The sequence below is a fragment of the Thalassophryne amazonica genome, chromosome 2 (assembly GCF_902500255.1).
Source record: "Thalassophryne amazonica chromosome 2, fThaAma1.1, whole genome shotgun sequence".
Classification (NCBI taxonomy): Eukaryota; Metazoa; Chordata; class Actinopteri; order Batrachoidiformes; family Batrachoididae; genus Thalassophryne; species Thalassophryne amazonica.
The window spans coordinates 145,702,172-145,719,606 of NC_047104.1; positions in this window are offsets into that span (position 1 = coordinate 145,702,172).

Sequence of the window (17,435 nt, forward strand, 5' to 3'; positions counted from 1 at the left end):
CAGCAGCAGCAGGTGATGTCGGACTTGGACAGTGAAAGTGACAGTGAGGCTCCCGCTGCGATGGAGGTGGAACAACAGTCCGAGGAGATTGGTGGTGGTGGCAATGATAGCAGGTGTTTGCCAGCATGGTGTGGATAAACATGCATTCATATAAATTAGGGGTGGGCAATCATGTGCCATGAAAGGCCGAAGCACTGCAGGTTTTCCTTGCTACCAATCACCTCAGCAGGTGATTTCATTAATGTTCAGGTGTTTCAGCAGGTGATTTCATTGACAACCAGGTGTTTATGTTCAAGGGAGAAGCTCATCAGCAACCCACCTGCTGAGGTGATTGGTTGCAAGGAAAACCTGCAGTGTCTCGGCCCTCGTTGCCCACCCCTGATATAAATGATTAGCCTTTCATATACAGTGAGGAAAATAAGTATTTGAACACCCTGCGATTTTGCAAGTTCTCCCACTTACAAATCATGGAGGGGTCTGAAATTTTCTTCTTAAGTGCAAGTCTTCTGAACAATGTCTTGAACGTCCCATTTTCCTCAGGCTTTCAAAGAGAAAAGCATGTTCAACAGGTGCTGGCTTCATCCTTAAATAGGGGACACCTGATTCACACCTGTTTGTTCCACAAAATTGACAAACTCACTGACTGAATGCCACACTACTATTATTGTGAACACCCCCTTTTCTACTTTTTTACTAATAGCTCAATTTCATAGCCTTAAGAGTGTGCATATCATGAATGCTTGGTCTTGTTGGATTTGTGAGAATCTACTCAATCTACTGGTACCTTGTTTCCCATGTAACAATAAGAAATATACTCAAAACCTGGATTAATCTTTTTAGTCACATAGCACTACTATTATTCTGAACACTACTGTACATCCTCTAAGACATTTCTGACATATGCAGAGAGATGCCTGTTGTAGATGCCAGTGATTCTGCAGTGCTGACTTTCCTTCTGGCTCTGGTTTCATCGTTACAGTTTGTGATGAGTTTCCGCCCATTTCTGAGTCCTTGTGATATTTGTTCCTGAATCTTTTTTGTTTTGTTTTTTCCCTGTTTGTAAGTGACCATTATCTGATCTCTCAGCAGTCATATCACCAGTGATGAAATAGAAAGCAGAATGAAATCAGAACTGAATCTGATCTCTGAGCACATACATAAGGAAGGTAACAAGAAAAACACATAAATTAAATTTGAGATGTTCAGACGGCTCATAGACCGGAAGGAGCCCAAATCTCACATCAAATTATTTGATTTGGCACATTCACACTGCTATATTCACTTAATCTAGTTTGGTAAACCAGCCCAACATACCTCAGTTTAAATATTAAAGAGAATATACTGTAAAATACAATTAATTGTATATTTTGTTAAATTAGCTGTATATTTTGTTAAACAACCAGGTTATGTGGTTAGGGCTAACAAAACATTTGACTAAGTACATACTCAACAAAAATATAAACGCAACACTTTTGGTTTTGCTCCCATTTTGTATGAGATGAACTCAAAGATCTAAAACTTTCTCCACATACACAATATCACCATTTCCCTCAAATATTGTTCACAAACCAGTCTAAATCTGTGATAGTGAGCACTTCTCCTTTGCTGAGATAATCCATCCCACCTCACAGGTGTGCCATATCAAGATGCTGATTAGACACCATGATTAGTGCACAGGTGTGCCTTAGACTGTCCACAATAAAAGGCCACTCTGAAAGGTGCAGTTTTGTTTTATTGGGGGGGATACCAGTCAGTATCTGGTGTGACCACCATTTGCCTCATGCAGTGCAACACATCTCCTTCGCATAGAGTTGATCAGGTTGTCAATTGTGGCCTGTGGAATGTTGGTCCACTCCTCTTCAATGGCTGTGCGAAGTTGCTGGATATTGGCAGGAACTGGTACACGCTGTCGTATACGGCGGTCCAGAGCATCCCAAACATGCTCAATGGGTGACATGTCCGTGAGTATGCCGGCCATGCAAGAAGTGGGACATTTTCAGCTTCCAAGAATTTTTTACAGATCCTTGCAACATGGGGCCGTGCATTATCCTGCTGCAACATGAGGTGATGTTCTTGGATGTATGGCACAACAATGGGCCTCAGGATCTCGTCACGGTATCTCTGTGCATTCAAAATGCCATCAATAAAATGCACCTGTGTTCTTCATCCATAACAGACGCCTGCCCATACCATAACCCCACAGCCACCATGGGCCACTAGATCCACAACATTGACATCAGAAAACCGCTCACCCACACGATGCCACACACACTGTCTGCCATCTGCCCTGGACAGTGTGAACCGGGATTCATCCATGAAGAGAACACCTCTCCAATGTGCCAAACGCCAGCGAATGTGAGCGTTTGCCCACTCAAGTCGGTTACGACGACGAACTGGAGTCAGGTCGAGACCCCGATGAGGACGACGAGCATGCAGATGAGCTTCCCTGAGACGGTTTCTGACAGTTTGTGCAGAAATTCTTTGGTTATGCAAACCGATTGTTTCAGCAGCTGTCCGAGTGGCTGGTCTCAAACGATCTTGGAGGTGAACACGCTGGATGTGGAGGTCCTGGGCTGGTGTGGTTACACGTGGTCTGCGGTTGTGAGGCTGGTTGGATGTACTGCCAAATTCTCTGAAACGCCTTTGGTGATGGCTTATGGTAGAGAAATGAACATTCAATACACGAGCAACAGCTCTGGTTGACATTCCTGCTGTCAGCATGCCAATTGCACGCTCCCTCAAATCTTGCGACATCTGTGGCATTGAGCTGTGTGATAAAACTGCACCTTTCAGAGTGGCCTTTTATTGTGGACAGTCTAAGGCACACCTGTGCACTAATCATGGTGTCTAATCAGCATCTTGATATGGCACACCTGTGAGGTGGGATGGATTATCTCAGCAAAGGAGAAGTGCTCACTATCACAGATTTAGACTGGTTTGTGAACAATATTTGAGGGAAATAGTGATATTGTTTATGTGGAAAAAGTTTTAGATCTTTGAGTTCATCTCATACAAAATGGGAGCAAAACCAAAAGTGTCGCGTTTATATTTTTGTTGAGTGTACAAGACAGCTCTGCAGTGTTTGCACAGGCACAGTGCGAACGGTTGGATGCTGCTTGTAGCTTTCAGCAGCAGGATAACCTCACGACGGCCGACCACAATAATATATCAAACAGGTTTGATTCTCATTTGACCATACGATCGGCAATCAGGAGGTGGTCGTCAGATGTTGACCGCAGCTTGATACTCCATGAACACTACACGATGCAGGATGCACGATGCACGATTAACCTGAAACTTGGTCCAAAAAATTCCTGCATGAAAAATCATCTCGCACACTGTAAAGCACGTTTTACATCAAATGAATGTTGTAAAGAAAGGATGTGGAGAGAATGTGCGCAAACATGGGTGAGTGATGAGCTTTTCAATTGCACTGTTATTTATAGATGAAATGTTCTCATGTAAATGAATTTGTAATTTAGATGATGTCTTGTTACTGAAGAAAAGCTCAACCAGGGATGGGAGTTGAAAATTCGCAGGAACTATACTCTGTGTGCATCACATCAGCTGCAAGCCTTGTTTTGTAACTATGTTTGATTGCACTTTCCCTGTCAAATAAAGAAAGAAAGAAAGAAACAAATCGACCAAATTCACACTATGTGTGAAGGGGCCCTTAAAGTTGCTCGCAGCCATTTTTTTCTGTTCAAAACTATCTGTTTGCACTCTTTGTGACCCATAGAGAACACACAAAAGAAAGTGTGACAGTTAACAGAATAAACTGTTGGAAGTCAAACACAACACGCCCTCTACATGCAGCCGCAGGCTGACATGGGAAGGCAGCTGAATTCCCACATAATATTACTATAACAACAATCCAGACAGATATGATCATCACCTCTGAGGCTTCAAAACATCTGATTATGTTTTGTGGGTTTACATTGTTGTGGTAATGTGTGAGAGGCACAAAAATGGTCCATTAGATGAGTTCTCTGTCATTTTGTAAGAAGACCAAACAACCATCTCTGGTCATCTACCAGAGGCCTGGGAGTTTGAGGGTTCAGTGCAGTATCTTACATACCTGTTGCTAGGACTGCACTCTTCTGGACAGGGGTGGACTGGCCATTGGCAGTGCAGGGACTTTTCCCGGCCTGCTGGGAAAAAGGAGAGATGGCTGCTCATTTTTTTTTTTGTTTTCTTTTTTGATGCACCTTGTCATGGTAACTCTCCCAGCCCAGGGACAGAGATATGCGCCAGCCCCCAGAGGTCAGCTTCAGCCTCCAGTCACAGCATAGACCCTGTGGCTTGAGTCCCAGGAGTCCCACCCATGCATGTTCTAGACCCCACAGCCCCCTCGTCCGTTCACCTTTAATGATAAGCAATCGTGATAAGAGAGACAAAGAAACAACATAGCAGAACATGAAAAACAAAGCAAGTCACAAAATGGAGAAAAAACAGAAAGGAGGTGCAGAAAAACTCACTACTGATGCTGCGAAGAGCACAACAATTTCAGAGATGTTTGCTGTGGGGGCCAGCCTGGCAGAGGCGCCTGCGGGTCCCTCTCAGCAGCAGCAGGTGATGTCGGACTTGGACAGTGAAAGTGACAGTGAGGCTCCCGCTGCGATGGAGGTGGAACAACAGTCCGAGGAGATTGGTGGTGGTGGCAATGATAGCAGGTGTTTGCCAGCATGGTGTGGATAAACATGCATTCATATAAATTAGGGGTGGGCAATCATGTGCCATGAAAGGCCGAAGCACTGCAGGTTTTCCTTGCTACCAATCACCTCAGCAGGTGATTTCATTAATGTTCAGGTGTTTCAGCAGGTGATTTCATTGACAACCAGGTGTTTATGTTCAAGGGAGAAGCTCATCAGCAACCCACCTGCTGAGGTGATTGGTTGCAAGGAAAACCTGCAGTGTCTCGGCCCTCGTTGCCCACCCCTGATATAAATGATTAGCCTTTCATATACAGTGAGGAAAATAAGTATTTGAACACCCTGCGATTTTGCAAGTTCTCCCACTTACAAATCATGGAGGGGTCTGAAATTTTCTTCTTAAGTGCAAGTCTTCTGAACAATGTCTTGAACGTCCCATTTTCCTCAGGCTTTCAAAGAGAAAAGCATGTTCAACAGGTGCTGGCTTCATCCTTAAATAGGGGACACCTGATTCACACCTGTTTGTTCCACAAAATTGACAAACTCACTGACTGAATGCCACACTACTATTATTGTGAACACCCCCTTTTCTACTTTTTTACTAATAGCTCAATTTCATAGCCTTAAGAGTGTGCATATCATGAATGCTTGGTCTTGTTGGATTTGTGAGAATCTACTCAATCTACTGGTACCTTGTTTCCCATGTAACAATAAGAAATATACTCAAAACCTGGATTAATCTTTTTAGTCACATAGCACTACTATTATTCTGAACACTACTGTACATCCTCTAAGACATTTCTGACATATGCAGAGAGATGCCTGTTGTAGATGCCAGTGATTCTGCAGTGCTGACTTTCCTTCTGGCTCTGGTTTCATCGTTACAGTTTGTGATGAGTTTCCGCCCATTTCTGAGTCCTTGTGATATTTGTTCCTGAATCTTTTTTGTTTTGTTTTTTCCCTGTTTGTAAGTGACCATTATCTGATCTCTCAGCAGTCATATCACCAGTGATGAAATAGAAAGCAGAATGAAATCAGAACTGAATCTGATCTCTGAGCACATACATAAGGAAGGTAACAAGAAAAACACATAAATTAAATTTGAGATGTTCAGACGGCTCATAGACCGGAAGGAGCCCAAATCTCACATCAAATTATTTGATTTGGCACATTCACACTGCTATATTCACTTAATCTAGTTTGGTAAACCAGCCCAACATACCTCAGTTTAAATATTAAAGAGAATATACTGTAAAATACAATTAATTGTATATTTTGTTAAATTAGCTGTATATTTTGTTAAACAACCAGGTTATGTGGTTAGGGCTAACAAAACATTTGACTAAGTACATACTCAACAAAAATATAAACGCAACACTTTTGGTTTTGCTCCCATTTTGTATGAGATGAACTCAAAGATCTAAAACTTTCTCCACATACACAATATCACCATTTCCCTCAAATATTGTTCACAAACCAGTCTAAATCTGTGATAGTGAGCACTTCTCCTTTGCTGAGATAATCCATCCCACCTCACAGGTGTGCCATATCAAGATGCTGATTAGACACCATGATTAGTGCACAGGTGTGCCTTAGACTGTCCACAATAAAAGGCCACTCTGAAAGGTGCAGTTTTGTTTTATTGGGGGGGATACCAGTCAGTATCTGGTGTGACCACCATTTGCCTCATGCAGTGCAACACATCTCCTTCGCATAGAGTTGATCAGGTTGTCAATTGTGGCCTGTGGAATGTTGGTCCACTCCTCTTCAATGGCTGTGCGAAGTTGCTGGATATTGGCAGGAACTGGTACACGCTGTCGTATACGGCGGTCCAGAGCATCCCAAACATGCTCAATGGGTGACATGTCCGTGAGTATGCCGGCCATGCAAGAAGTGGGACATTTTCAGCTTCCAAGAATTTTGTACAGATCCTTGCAACATGGGGCCGTGCATTATCCTGCTTCAACATGAGGTGATGTTCTTGGATGTATGGCACAACAATGGGCCTCAGGATCTCGTCACGGTATCTCTGTGCATTCAAAATGCCATCAATAAAATGCACCTGTGTTCTTCATCCATAACAGACGCCTGCCCATACCATAACCCCACCGCCACCATGGGCCACTAGATCCACAACATTGACATCAGAAAACCGCTCACCCACACGACGCCACACACACTGTCTGCCATCTGCCCTGAACAGTGTGAACCGGGATTCATCCATGAAGAGAACACCTCTCCAATGTGCCAAACGCCAGCGAATGTGAGCGTTTGCCCACTCAAGTCGGTTACGACGACGAACTGGAGTCAGGTCGAGACCCTGATGAGGACGACGAGCATGCAGATGAGCTTCCCTGAGACGGTTTCTGACAGTTTGTGCAGAAATTCTTTGGTTATGCAAACCGATTGTTTCAGCAGCTGTCCGAGTGGCTGGTCTCAAACGATCTTGGAGGTGAACATGCTGGATGTGGAGGTCCTGGGCTGGTGTGGTTACACGTGGTCTGCGGTTGTGAGGCTGGTTGGATGTACTGCCAAATTCTCTGAAACGCCTTTGGTGACGGCTTATGGTAGAGAAATGAACATTCAATACACGAGCAACAGCTCTGGTTGACATTCCTGCTGTCAGCATGCCAATTGCACGCTCCCTCAAATCTTGCGACATCTGTGGCATTGAGCTGTGTGATAAAACTGCACCTTTCAGAGTGGCCTTTTATTGTGGACAGTCTAAGGCACACCTGTGCACTAATCATGGTGTCTAATCAGCATCTTGATATGGCACACCTGTGAGGTGGGATGGATTATCTCAGCAAAGGAGAAGTGCTCACTATCACAGATTTAGACTGGTTTGTGAACAATATTTGAGGGAAATAGTGATATTGTTTATGTGGAAAAAGTTTTAGATCTTTGAGTTCATCTCATACAAAATGGGAGCAAAACCAAAAGTGTTGCGTTTATATTTTTGTTGAGTGTACAAGACAGCTCTGCAGTGTTTGCACAGGCACAGTGCGAACGGTTGGATGCTGCTTGTAGCTTTCAGCAGCAGGATAACCTCACGACGGCCGACCACAATAATATATCAAACAGGTTTGATTCTCATTTGACCATACGATCGGCAATCAGGAGGTGGTCGTCAGATGTTGACCGCAGCTTGATACTCCATGAACACTACACGATGCAGGATGCACGATAAACCTGAAACTTGGTCCAAACAATTCCTGCATGAAAAATCATCTCGCACACTGTAAAGCACGTTTTACATCAAATGAATGTTGTAAAGAAAGGATGTGGAGAGAATGTGCGCAAACATGCGCACATTCTCTCCACATGCAAAAACTTTACGATGACACTTCCAGGGCTCCGTAAAAATGCCTGTTTTTACAAATAAAAAAATGGAATATTTTACAAAAGCACATTTAAACACCAACACACGACAGACGTCACATTAACGTGTTGGTTTACATAATGAATGACTGAACCAATCAGTGTTTAGCAGACGCACATTTACCCAGAATCCTTTGTGATCTGTCTCTTTGTTACAAAATGTCAGAATTAGTGCATTATTCAACATTAAAAGATATATGTTATATTTTAACTTTGTACAAATGACAGAATTGACATTAATGGAGTTATTCTATCGGTATTAATGTTATTTATAAATCAACATCATAACTCAATATGACTTTATTTTTCAAGACCTCCGCATGACCGGAGCTTTGTCATTGATACAGAGCTGGCTTTACGGCTGCTCTCAGGATGCCTCTGTGTTGGGAGGGCTGTAATAAACAAGAGCTTCCAGCAGGGGCCAAATGTTGAAAGAAAAAAGTGTGGTCTTCTTGTTTGGGTCTTTGGGTGCCTCTGTGCTTGGAGTGCTGTAGTAAACAAGAGCTTCCAGCAGGAGCAGACTGTTGAAAGAAAAAAGTGTGGTCTTATTGTTTGGGTCTGTTGTTATTTTTAATGTTATTAGAAGCTATTAAATTTGTTTTACTAGTACTTGTAAATGTGCCAGAGATAATATTGGAATTTATCGGTTATCTGTAACTTCCGATACATTTTTGGGTGGTTTATTGTTTTATCTTTATCGAAGATAACTTTTCAGTTATCTGATTATCTGTTATCGAAGTTAATTTTTTGGTTATCTGTGCCCACCACTGGCCAGCTGCCACCTGGACCACCTCTGATGCAGCAGGAGAAACACACCTTTCATCATCAATTTGCTGTTTAATCACTTTTTTCTTATCCCGGCTTGTAACCAGAATGTCAAAATGAGTCGCAATTACCAGCAGATTATCAAGCTTCTCCCTTGTGGAATTAGCCACAAAACTCTCCACCTCTGCGTCCATAACTGGCCAAAATTATGCGCACACACCACGCTACATAACCACACACAGACCGAGTTAATACACTGCGAATTGAAGTGCTCACACGTGCACTGCACGGTGCTCAATGCAATCGTGTCCCCTCTATTCTAACAAGCTCCACCTAATTAAATTACCTAACTCCTCACGTGGTTTGGTGGCAGGATGATTAAGCGCACAACAAATTTCTCCTGGACTGCTCCCGAGAACACTGTTACACAGTGAACACCAACCGCACCCCCATGACACTATCAAAAAAATAAACAGGCCACGCATGAAGCAGCAAAGCCTCTTATCTCACCAGGAGACACAGCTACAAAACAGAGCTCAATACTCGTGCACAAGTCACACACTCCACTCACATATTTTCTCGGTCATGTCCAACAAACACACCATGGAGTCCAAAGAAAAGGTGAAAAAACAAAACTAAACAAACAAGCACCCGTGCGTCCTCACTGCCACCTGCTGCGAGTTGCACACCGACGCACCTGTTCCGCTCCACAGCAGATCACCGCCAAACAAGCACCAGCTGTAACAATAAGATGCGCCACTAACCCCAAACGTTTACCGCACATCGCCACATGAGTCTAGGGAAAGTAAAACATGAAAAACCTGTTCGGACGAGCCCCCATTTGTCTTTTTAAAAGGTTTAAGGACCCCTTTAAAGGACGGTCGGTGCGCCGCGCTGCGAGCTGCGACGATGCGACGATGCGGCACAAACCACTGGGGATCATTTCTAAGCTGATGACTCTGTGGATACGAGACCGTCGTGTGCTCTTTTCTCTGGTTTCTCTGAAGCGAGACAAAGGAACACCTCCGTTTCGGCGTGTTAGAGGACAAGTTGGGACATGTCTATCTCGGCTTTCAGTGTGGAGAGCTGGACATGTCCCAACTTGTCCTCTAACACGCCGAAACGGAGGTGTTCCTTTGTCTCGCTTCATCAGCGAATCGGTCGTGACGCGCGAAGCCTCCGCGCGGCTTTCCATGACAAAATCTCTTGTTAAAAGTGAAATCTGCCAGAAAATGGCTGATGTCCAGGTCTTGTGATAACCAGAGAAAGAGCACACGACGGTCTCGTATCCACAGAGCCATCAGCTTAGAAATGATCCCCAGTGGTTTGTGCCGCATCGTCGCAGCTCGCAGCGCGGCGCACCGACCGTCCTTTAAAGGGGTCCTTAAACCTGTAGTTAAAGTCCTTATTCTCTGTGAAGCCCGTAAAATTTTCACTGAAAGCCAGATAAATTTTTCGAATGGTTTCCAGGTGCCAGTCTCTAACAGCTTCTGAAAAAATTCTGATGGAAAAAAAGTCCTTTTCATTCCGCCATTTCCAGACAATGAAAATCCGACGAGAGGGCGGGACCACTCCTTCCACAAGGCGTGCTCACAGGCGAATGACATAACCGACAGGCGTGGAAAAACTCACACATGCGCATGAGGGTTCAAGCATGTCTGACGTAAAAACATATGAATGAAATCCATATAGTTTTTGAAAAAAATAAAAAGGTACGATACTTTATGGACAGACCTCGTATTTCAAAATTTTAAGCTGCAGGGTTCAACGCTTGTGAAAAAATCAGCAGCTTCTAAGTTCGTACTTCTAATTCTGTGTTTTACTACTTTTGAAAGATGATGACAGTGTTTGGGCTTTTCATTTTTTATTCATTCATTGTTCATGCGTTCTTATATCTTTCTGATCTTTGAATTTACCCAGCAGTGAAAAGTGAAAGTGAAACGTAATCTGATGTGGCCGTGACCAAATCAATACTAAAGTTATCAGTTGTTGGTTTTCTGAAATAAAGATATTTTTTGCAATTTATTGCTTTAGCGTCATAAAAGATAACTTTTCAGTTATTGGATTAATGGTTATCAAAGCTAACTTTCTAGTTAGCTGTGCCCACCACTGGTAATTACCACTGCCAACAAAGTTATATTTTCTCCAGTTTGCTTGTTTGCTTATTTGTGAACCCACACTTTTTCATAGAGTGGTATGACATTTTGGTTTTTTTTTTTTTTTTTTTTTTTTTTTTACACAGAATTCATATCCTGGTAGGCAAGAAATTATTCAGTTTTCAAGGTCATACCTCAAAGGTCAAAGTCAGGAAAAATGATGGAAAAATTTCTATCATTTAACACTGAACAAATTCATAACTCTGTAAAAAAAAAAAAAAAAAGATCCAATTTCTTTCATATTTGAGAGTGTTATGCATAGGGGTGGTGGCCAAGTGGTTTGTGCACTTGGTTTCAGCGCGGAAGGTTCCACCCCTGCCACATTCCTCCATGTAATGTGGCGTTGTTTCAGAAAGGGCATCCAGTATAAAACCTGTGCCAATTTAACATTCAGATCCACCGATTTACTGTGGTGACCCCAAGTGAAAATAAGGGAGCAGCTAAAGGGATTTACTCTTTGAGAGTGGTATGTAGGATGGTCTCCTTTATCCACTGACAAACTTTGATCCAGATTAGAGATTTTGTGGCCATGTAAATTTAACATTGAAAACCCCCTTTACTGTATATTTTCATTATATCTTAATGAAACGTGCCCCAATCACCCTCTTATTTGAAAGTACGGTGCAGACTGCTGCTCACTGTAACCTGACAAAGTTTAATCGGGATCTGATCTGGATTGTGGATTTTGTGGACATCAGTATTATAATAGCCAAGTGGCCTCTGTGTGCATGCGTGTGTGTATGCATGCGTGTGTAAGGCTTCAATGACGCAAAAAGCGGGGAGAACTGACATTTCCTGTTTGGTATGCGTTTGTATTTTGGGTAAAGAATGAACGTTGTGAAAACTGAAAGTTGATAGGACAAATATTTTTTGGAGAAATGAGCAATTTTAGCTATCCAGTAAACAATGGATGTTGTGGGACTTTGGGGTTTTAAATGTTATTGTGGTTCGTGTTAGTTAACATTGTTACTGTTATTGATTTATTGTGTTTTTGTAGCTGAATTGGTTTAGTCGGTTTACTTAAGTCTAAGGTTCTAAAAACATTCTGCCTGACTTGGAAAATCACTAAGGGCCCTTGGGCAAGGTCTTTAATTCCCTATTGCTCCTGGTGTGTAGTGAGCACCTTATATGAAAGCACCCTGGCATCAGGGTGAATGTGAGGCATAATTGTAAAGCACTTTGAGCATCTGATGCAGATGGAAAAGTGCTATATAAGTACAGTCCATTTATCATTTATTATACTATACACTTTGCCTAATTTATTTCCACCCTTGAAAAATGTCAGCTACCTATTTCATAAGCACTACCCAACCTAGAGCCCGTGGATCCCCAAGGACCTCTCACTAGTTTGAATTTAATATTGAAAAGCCCATTTGGTATACATTTTGCATTATATCTCAATCAAAAGTGCTTCAGTCACTCTCATGTTCTCCCTGTGTTTGCGTGGGTTTCCTTCGTGTGCTCCAGCTTCCTCCCACATCGAAAGACATGCAAATTAGGTGAATGGGAAACTTTATCCAGGTCTCCCTTGTAAAACAGATCTCGATGTCAATGGGACTAACCTGGTTAAATCACATCTACACCACCCAAATTGGATGGAGGTTCTAATTACATGCCTGTTTGTCTATCTTCCAGTTATCAGTCAGAAACCAAGTGCCAAAAAGTAATGAGAAATTGTGCATAGCAGAGATAACTAATGTTCTGAAAAACAATTCAGAATACAAAAAAAAGTGGAAAAATAAACAAAAACCTGACAACGCCACAAAAAAGTCAGATTGAAGTGCATGAACTAAAAACATACTCCTGATATTTGATCAAATCTAATTTAGTTTCTGAAAAGCCACTTACAACAGGACTTTGACCTTGAATTTTTTTTTCCAAGTTAAAAATTTGTGGAATTGGAGACTAGCGCTGGCAGAGGTTTGCGCTCTAGGGGCGCGATGCTCTAGTCTTTTTTTATGTTTCTCAATTATACTGAACAAAAATATAAATGCAACACTTTTGGTTTTGCTCCCATTTTGTATGAGATGAACTCAAAGATCTAAAACTTTTTCCACATACACAATATCACCATTTCCCTCAAATATTGTTCACAAACCAGTCTAAATCTGTGATAGTGAGCACTTCTCCTTTGCTGAGATAATCCATCCCACCTCACAGGTGTGCCATATCAAGATGCTGATTAGACACCATGATTAGTGCACAAGTGTGCCTTAGACTGCCCACAATAAAAGGCCACTCTGAAAGGTGCAGTTTTGTTTTATTGGGGGGGGGGGGATACCAGTCAGTATCTGGTGTGACCACCATTTGCCTCATGCAGTGCAACACATCTCCTTCGCATAGAGTTGATCAGGTTGTCAATTGTGGCCTGTGGAATGTTGGTCCACTCCTCTTCAATGGCTGTGCGAAGTTGCTGGATATTGGCAGGAACTGGTACACGCTGTCGTATACGCCGGTCCAGAGCATCCCAAACATGCTCAATGGGTGACATGTCTGGTGAGTATGCCGGCCATGCAAGAACTGGGACATTTTCAGCTTCCAAGAATTGTGTACAGATCCTTGCAACATGGGGCCGTGCATTATCCTGCTGCAACATGAGGTGATGTTCTTGGATGTATGGCACAACAATGGGCCTCAGGATCTCATCACGGTATCTCTGTGCATTCAAAATGCCATCAATAAAATGCACCTGTGTTCTTTGTCCATAACAGACGCCTGCCCATACCATAACCCCACCGCCACCATGGGCCACTCGATCCACAACATTGACATCAGAAAACCGCTCACCCACATGATGCCACACACGCTGTCTGCCATCTGCCCTGGACAGTGTGAACCGGGATTCATCCGTGAAGAGAACACCTCTCCAGCATGCCAAACGCCAGCGAATGTGAGCATTTGCCCACTGAAGTCGGTTACGACGATGAACTGGAGTCAGGTCGAGACCCCGATGAGGACGACGAGCATGCAGATGAGCTTCCCTGAGACGGTTTCTGACAGTTTGTGCAGAAATTCTTTGGTTATGCAAACCGATTGTTTCAGCAGCTGTCCAAGTGGCTGGTCTCAGACAATCTTGGAGGTAAACATGCTGGATGTGGAGGTCCTGGGCTGGTGTGGTTACATGTGGTCTGCGGTTGTGAGGCTGGTTGGATGTACTGCCAAATTCTCTGAAACGCCTTTGGAGACGGCTTATGGTAGAGAAATGAACATTCAATAACAGTTGCCCCAAGGCGCTTTATATTGTAAGGCAAGGCCATACAATAATTATGTAAAACCCCAACGGTCAAAATGACCCCCTGTGAGCAAGCACTTGGCTACAGTGGGAAGGAAAAACTCCCTTTTAACAGGAAGAAACCTCCAGCAGAACCAGGCTCAGGGAGGGGCAGTCTTCTGCTGGGACTGGTTGGGGCTGAGGGAGAGAACCAGGAAAAAGACATGCTGTGGAGGGGAGCAGAGATCGATCACTAATGATTAAATGCAGAGTGGTGCATACAGAGCAAAAAGAGAAAGAAACAGTGCATCATGGGAACCCCCCAGCAGTCTACGTCTATAGCAGCATAACTAAGGGATGGTTCAGGGTCACCTGATCCAGCCCTAACTATAAGCTTTAGCAAAAAGGAAAGTTTTAAGCCTAATCTTAAAAGTAGAGAGGGTGTCTGTCTCCCTGATCTGAATTGGGAGCTGGTTCCACAGGAGAGGAGCCTGAAAGCTGAAGGCTCTGCCTCCCATTCTACTCTTACAAACCCTAGGAACTACAAGTAAGCCTGCAGTCTGAGAGCGAAGCGCTCTATTGGGGTGATATGGTACTACGAGGTCCCTAAGATAAGATGGGACCTGATTATTCAAAACCTTATAAGTAAGAAGAAGAATTTTAAATTCTATTCTAGAATTAACAGGAAGCCAATGAAGAGAGGCCAATATGGGTGAGATATGCTCTCTCCTTCTAGTCCCCGTCAGTACTCTAGCTGCAGCATTTTGAATTAACTGAAGGCTTTTTAGGGAACTTTTAGGACAACCTGCTAATAATGAATTACAATAGTCCAGCCTAGAGGAAATAAATGCATGAATTAGTTTTTCAGCATCACTCTGAGACAAGACCTTTCTGATTTTAGAGATATTGCATAAATGCAAAAAAGCAGTCCTACATATTTGTTTAATATGCGCTTTGAATGACATATCCTGATCAAAAATGACTCCAAGATTTCTCACAGTATTACTAGAGGTCAGGGTAATGCCATCCAGAGTAAAGATCTGGTTAGACACCATGTTTCTAAGATTTGTGGGGCCAAGTACAATAACTTCAGTTTTATCTGAGTTTAAAAGCAGGAAATTAGAGGTCATCCATGTCTTTATGTCTGTAAGACAATCCTGCAGTTTAGCTAATTGGTGTGTGTCCTCTGGCTTCATGGATAGATAAAGCTGGGTATCATCTGCGTAACAATGAAAATTTAAGCAATACCGTCTAATAATACTGCCTAAGGGAAGCATGTATAAAGTGAATAAAATTGGTCCTAGCACAGAACCTTGTGGAACTCCATAATTAACTTTAGTCTGTGAAGAAGATTCCCCATTTACATGAACAAATTGTAATCTATTAGACAAATATGATTCAAACCACCGCAGCGCAGTGCCTTTAATACCTATGGCATGCTCTAATCTCTGTAATAAAATTTTATGGTCAACAGTATCAAAAGCAGCACTGAGGTCTAACAGAACAAGCACAGAGATGAGTCCACTGTCCGAGGCCATAAGAAGATCATTTGTAACCTTCACTAATGCTGTTTCTGTACTATGATGAATTCTAAAACCTGACTGAAACTCTTCAAATAGACCATTCCTCTGCAGATGATCAGTTAGCTGTTTTACAACTACCCTTTCAAGAATTTTTGAGAGAAAAGGAAGGTTGGAGATTGGCCTATAATTAGCTAAGATAGCTGGGTCAAGTGATGGCTTTTTAAGTAATGGTTTAATTACTGCCACCTTAAAAGCCTGTGGTACATAGCCAACTAATAAAGATAGATTGATCATATTTAAGATCGAAGCATTAAATAATGGTAGGGCTTCCTTAAGCAGCCTGGTAGGAATGGGGTCTAATAAACATGTTGATCATGTAAATCATGTAAATCCTGCACCAACATTTCACCTGATGATGGCAGTGGAGATGCACTGCATTGGAGGATCATGAGTGGACCCGGTGCAGTTCACCTAGCAGGATGGCATTAGGGTGAGTGATGAAGTCATCTATCTTCAGCACAGAGCTCTTCATTGCCTGGAAATCAGACCACTTTTCTGCAGACGTTTTATGTACATATCATGCAGATGCTCAAAGGAATCTTTACAATGATGTGACACACACACACACACAGTTAGCATCCTTCCATCCAAGATGCTGTGATGTACACGAGGAGCAACTTGGGGATTAAGGACTTGCTCAAGAGCACCTATGTGAGTTGCCTGTCTGACTGTGATAATTTTCAATTTATTTTCATTTATATAGCACCAAATCACAACAAAGTTGCCTCAAGGTGCTTCACACAAGTAATGTCTAACCTTACCAACCCCTAAAGCAAGCACACAGGCGACACTGGTAAGGAAAAACTCCTGATGATTTGAGGAAGAAACCTCAAGCAGATCAGACTCAAATGGGGTGACCCTTTGCTTGGGCCATGCTACAGACACAAAAGACAATACAGGAAAATATACTGTTTTAGTGACAAAGGGAGGACCTACGCAGGCAGGTACAATGTTATGTCTCAGTGTATAGTGAAAAGCGTTTATCGACAGTAGAATTCTTCCAGAAAAAGTAAATGCACAACACAGAGGAGAAAGATTTCCACACCAGTCATGTGCATTGCTCATCAAGACTGGCCCTGTATTGTTATTTCTGGTTCCACTGTCCCCATCCCAGAATCGACTAAGAGACCATCTTCCTCACCTCCAAAGGATTGTCACGACAACTACGAAATACCATAAAACATGCAAACAAAACAGAAAATAACAGACAAATACACATCTAAGAGAAGCTAAAAAAAAGGCAGGATGTCGTACAGGCAGGATTACCTGTGGGTTTTCAATAATTTATTCTGACATGCTGTGCATTGAATTAACGTGTGGCAACAATAATTTTTTCATCACAACTGAACAGTGTGTACAGCAGCGCTCTGCACGCATAAGCACTTTACTACCATCTTCCCTCATCTCACTGATCTCGTTGTACCTTCATTGGAGACATGTTGGTGGAGCCGGGTGTCTGCTGTGAGTCTGACGAGACATTTCCCACGAGATCACACACACCCTCACAAATTTTGTAAAGGGTGACAAGTGGCTCGTGAAATTCCATCTTTTCTTTATTACCCTGCCTTGCAGCTGCTGTGCAGTCCTGTCAAACATATTAAATGTAGCTCAAACAGCAGTGCAAATGCTAATTCTTTAAATTCCCATCTACTGCAGGATCATCTGTGTGCAGGTCACATCATGTTTT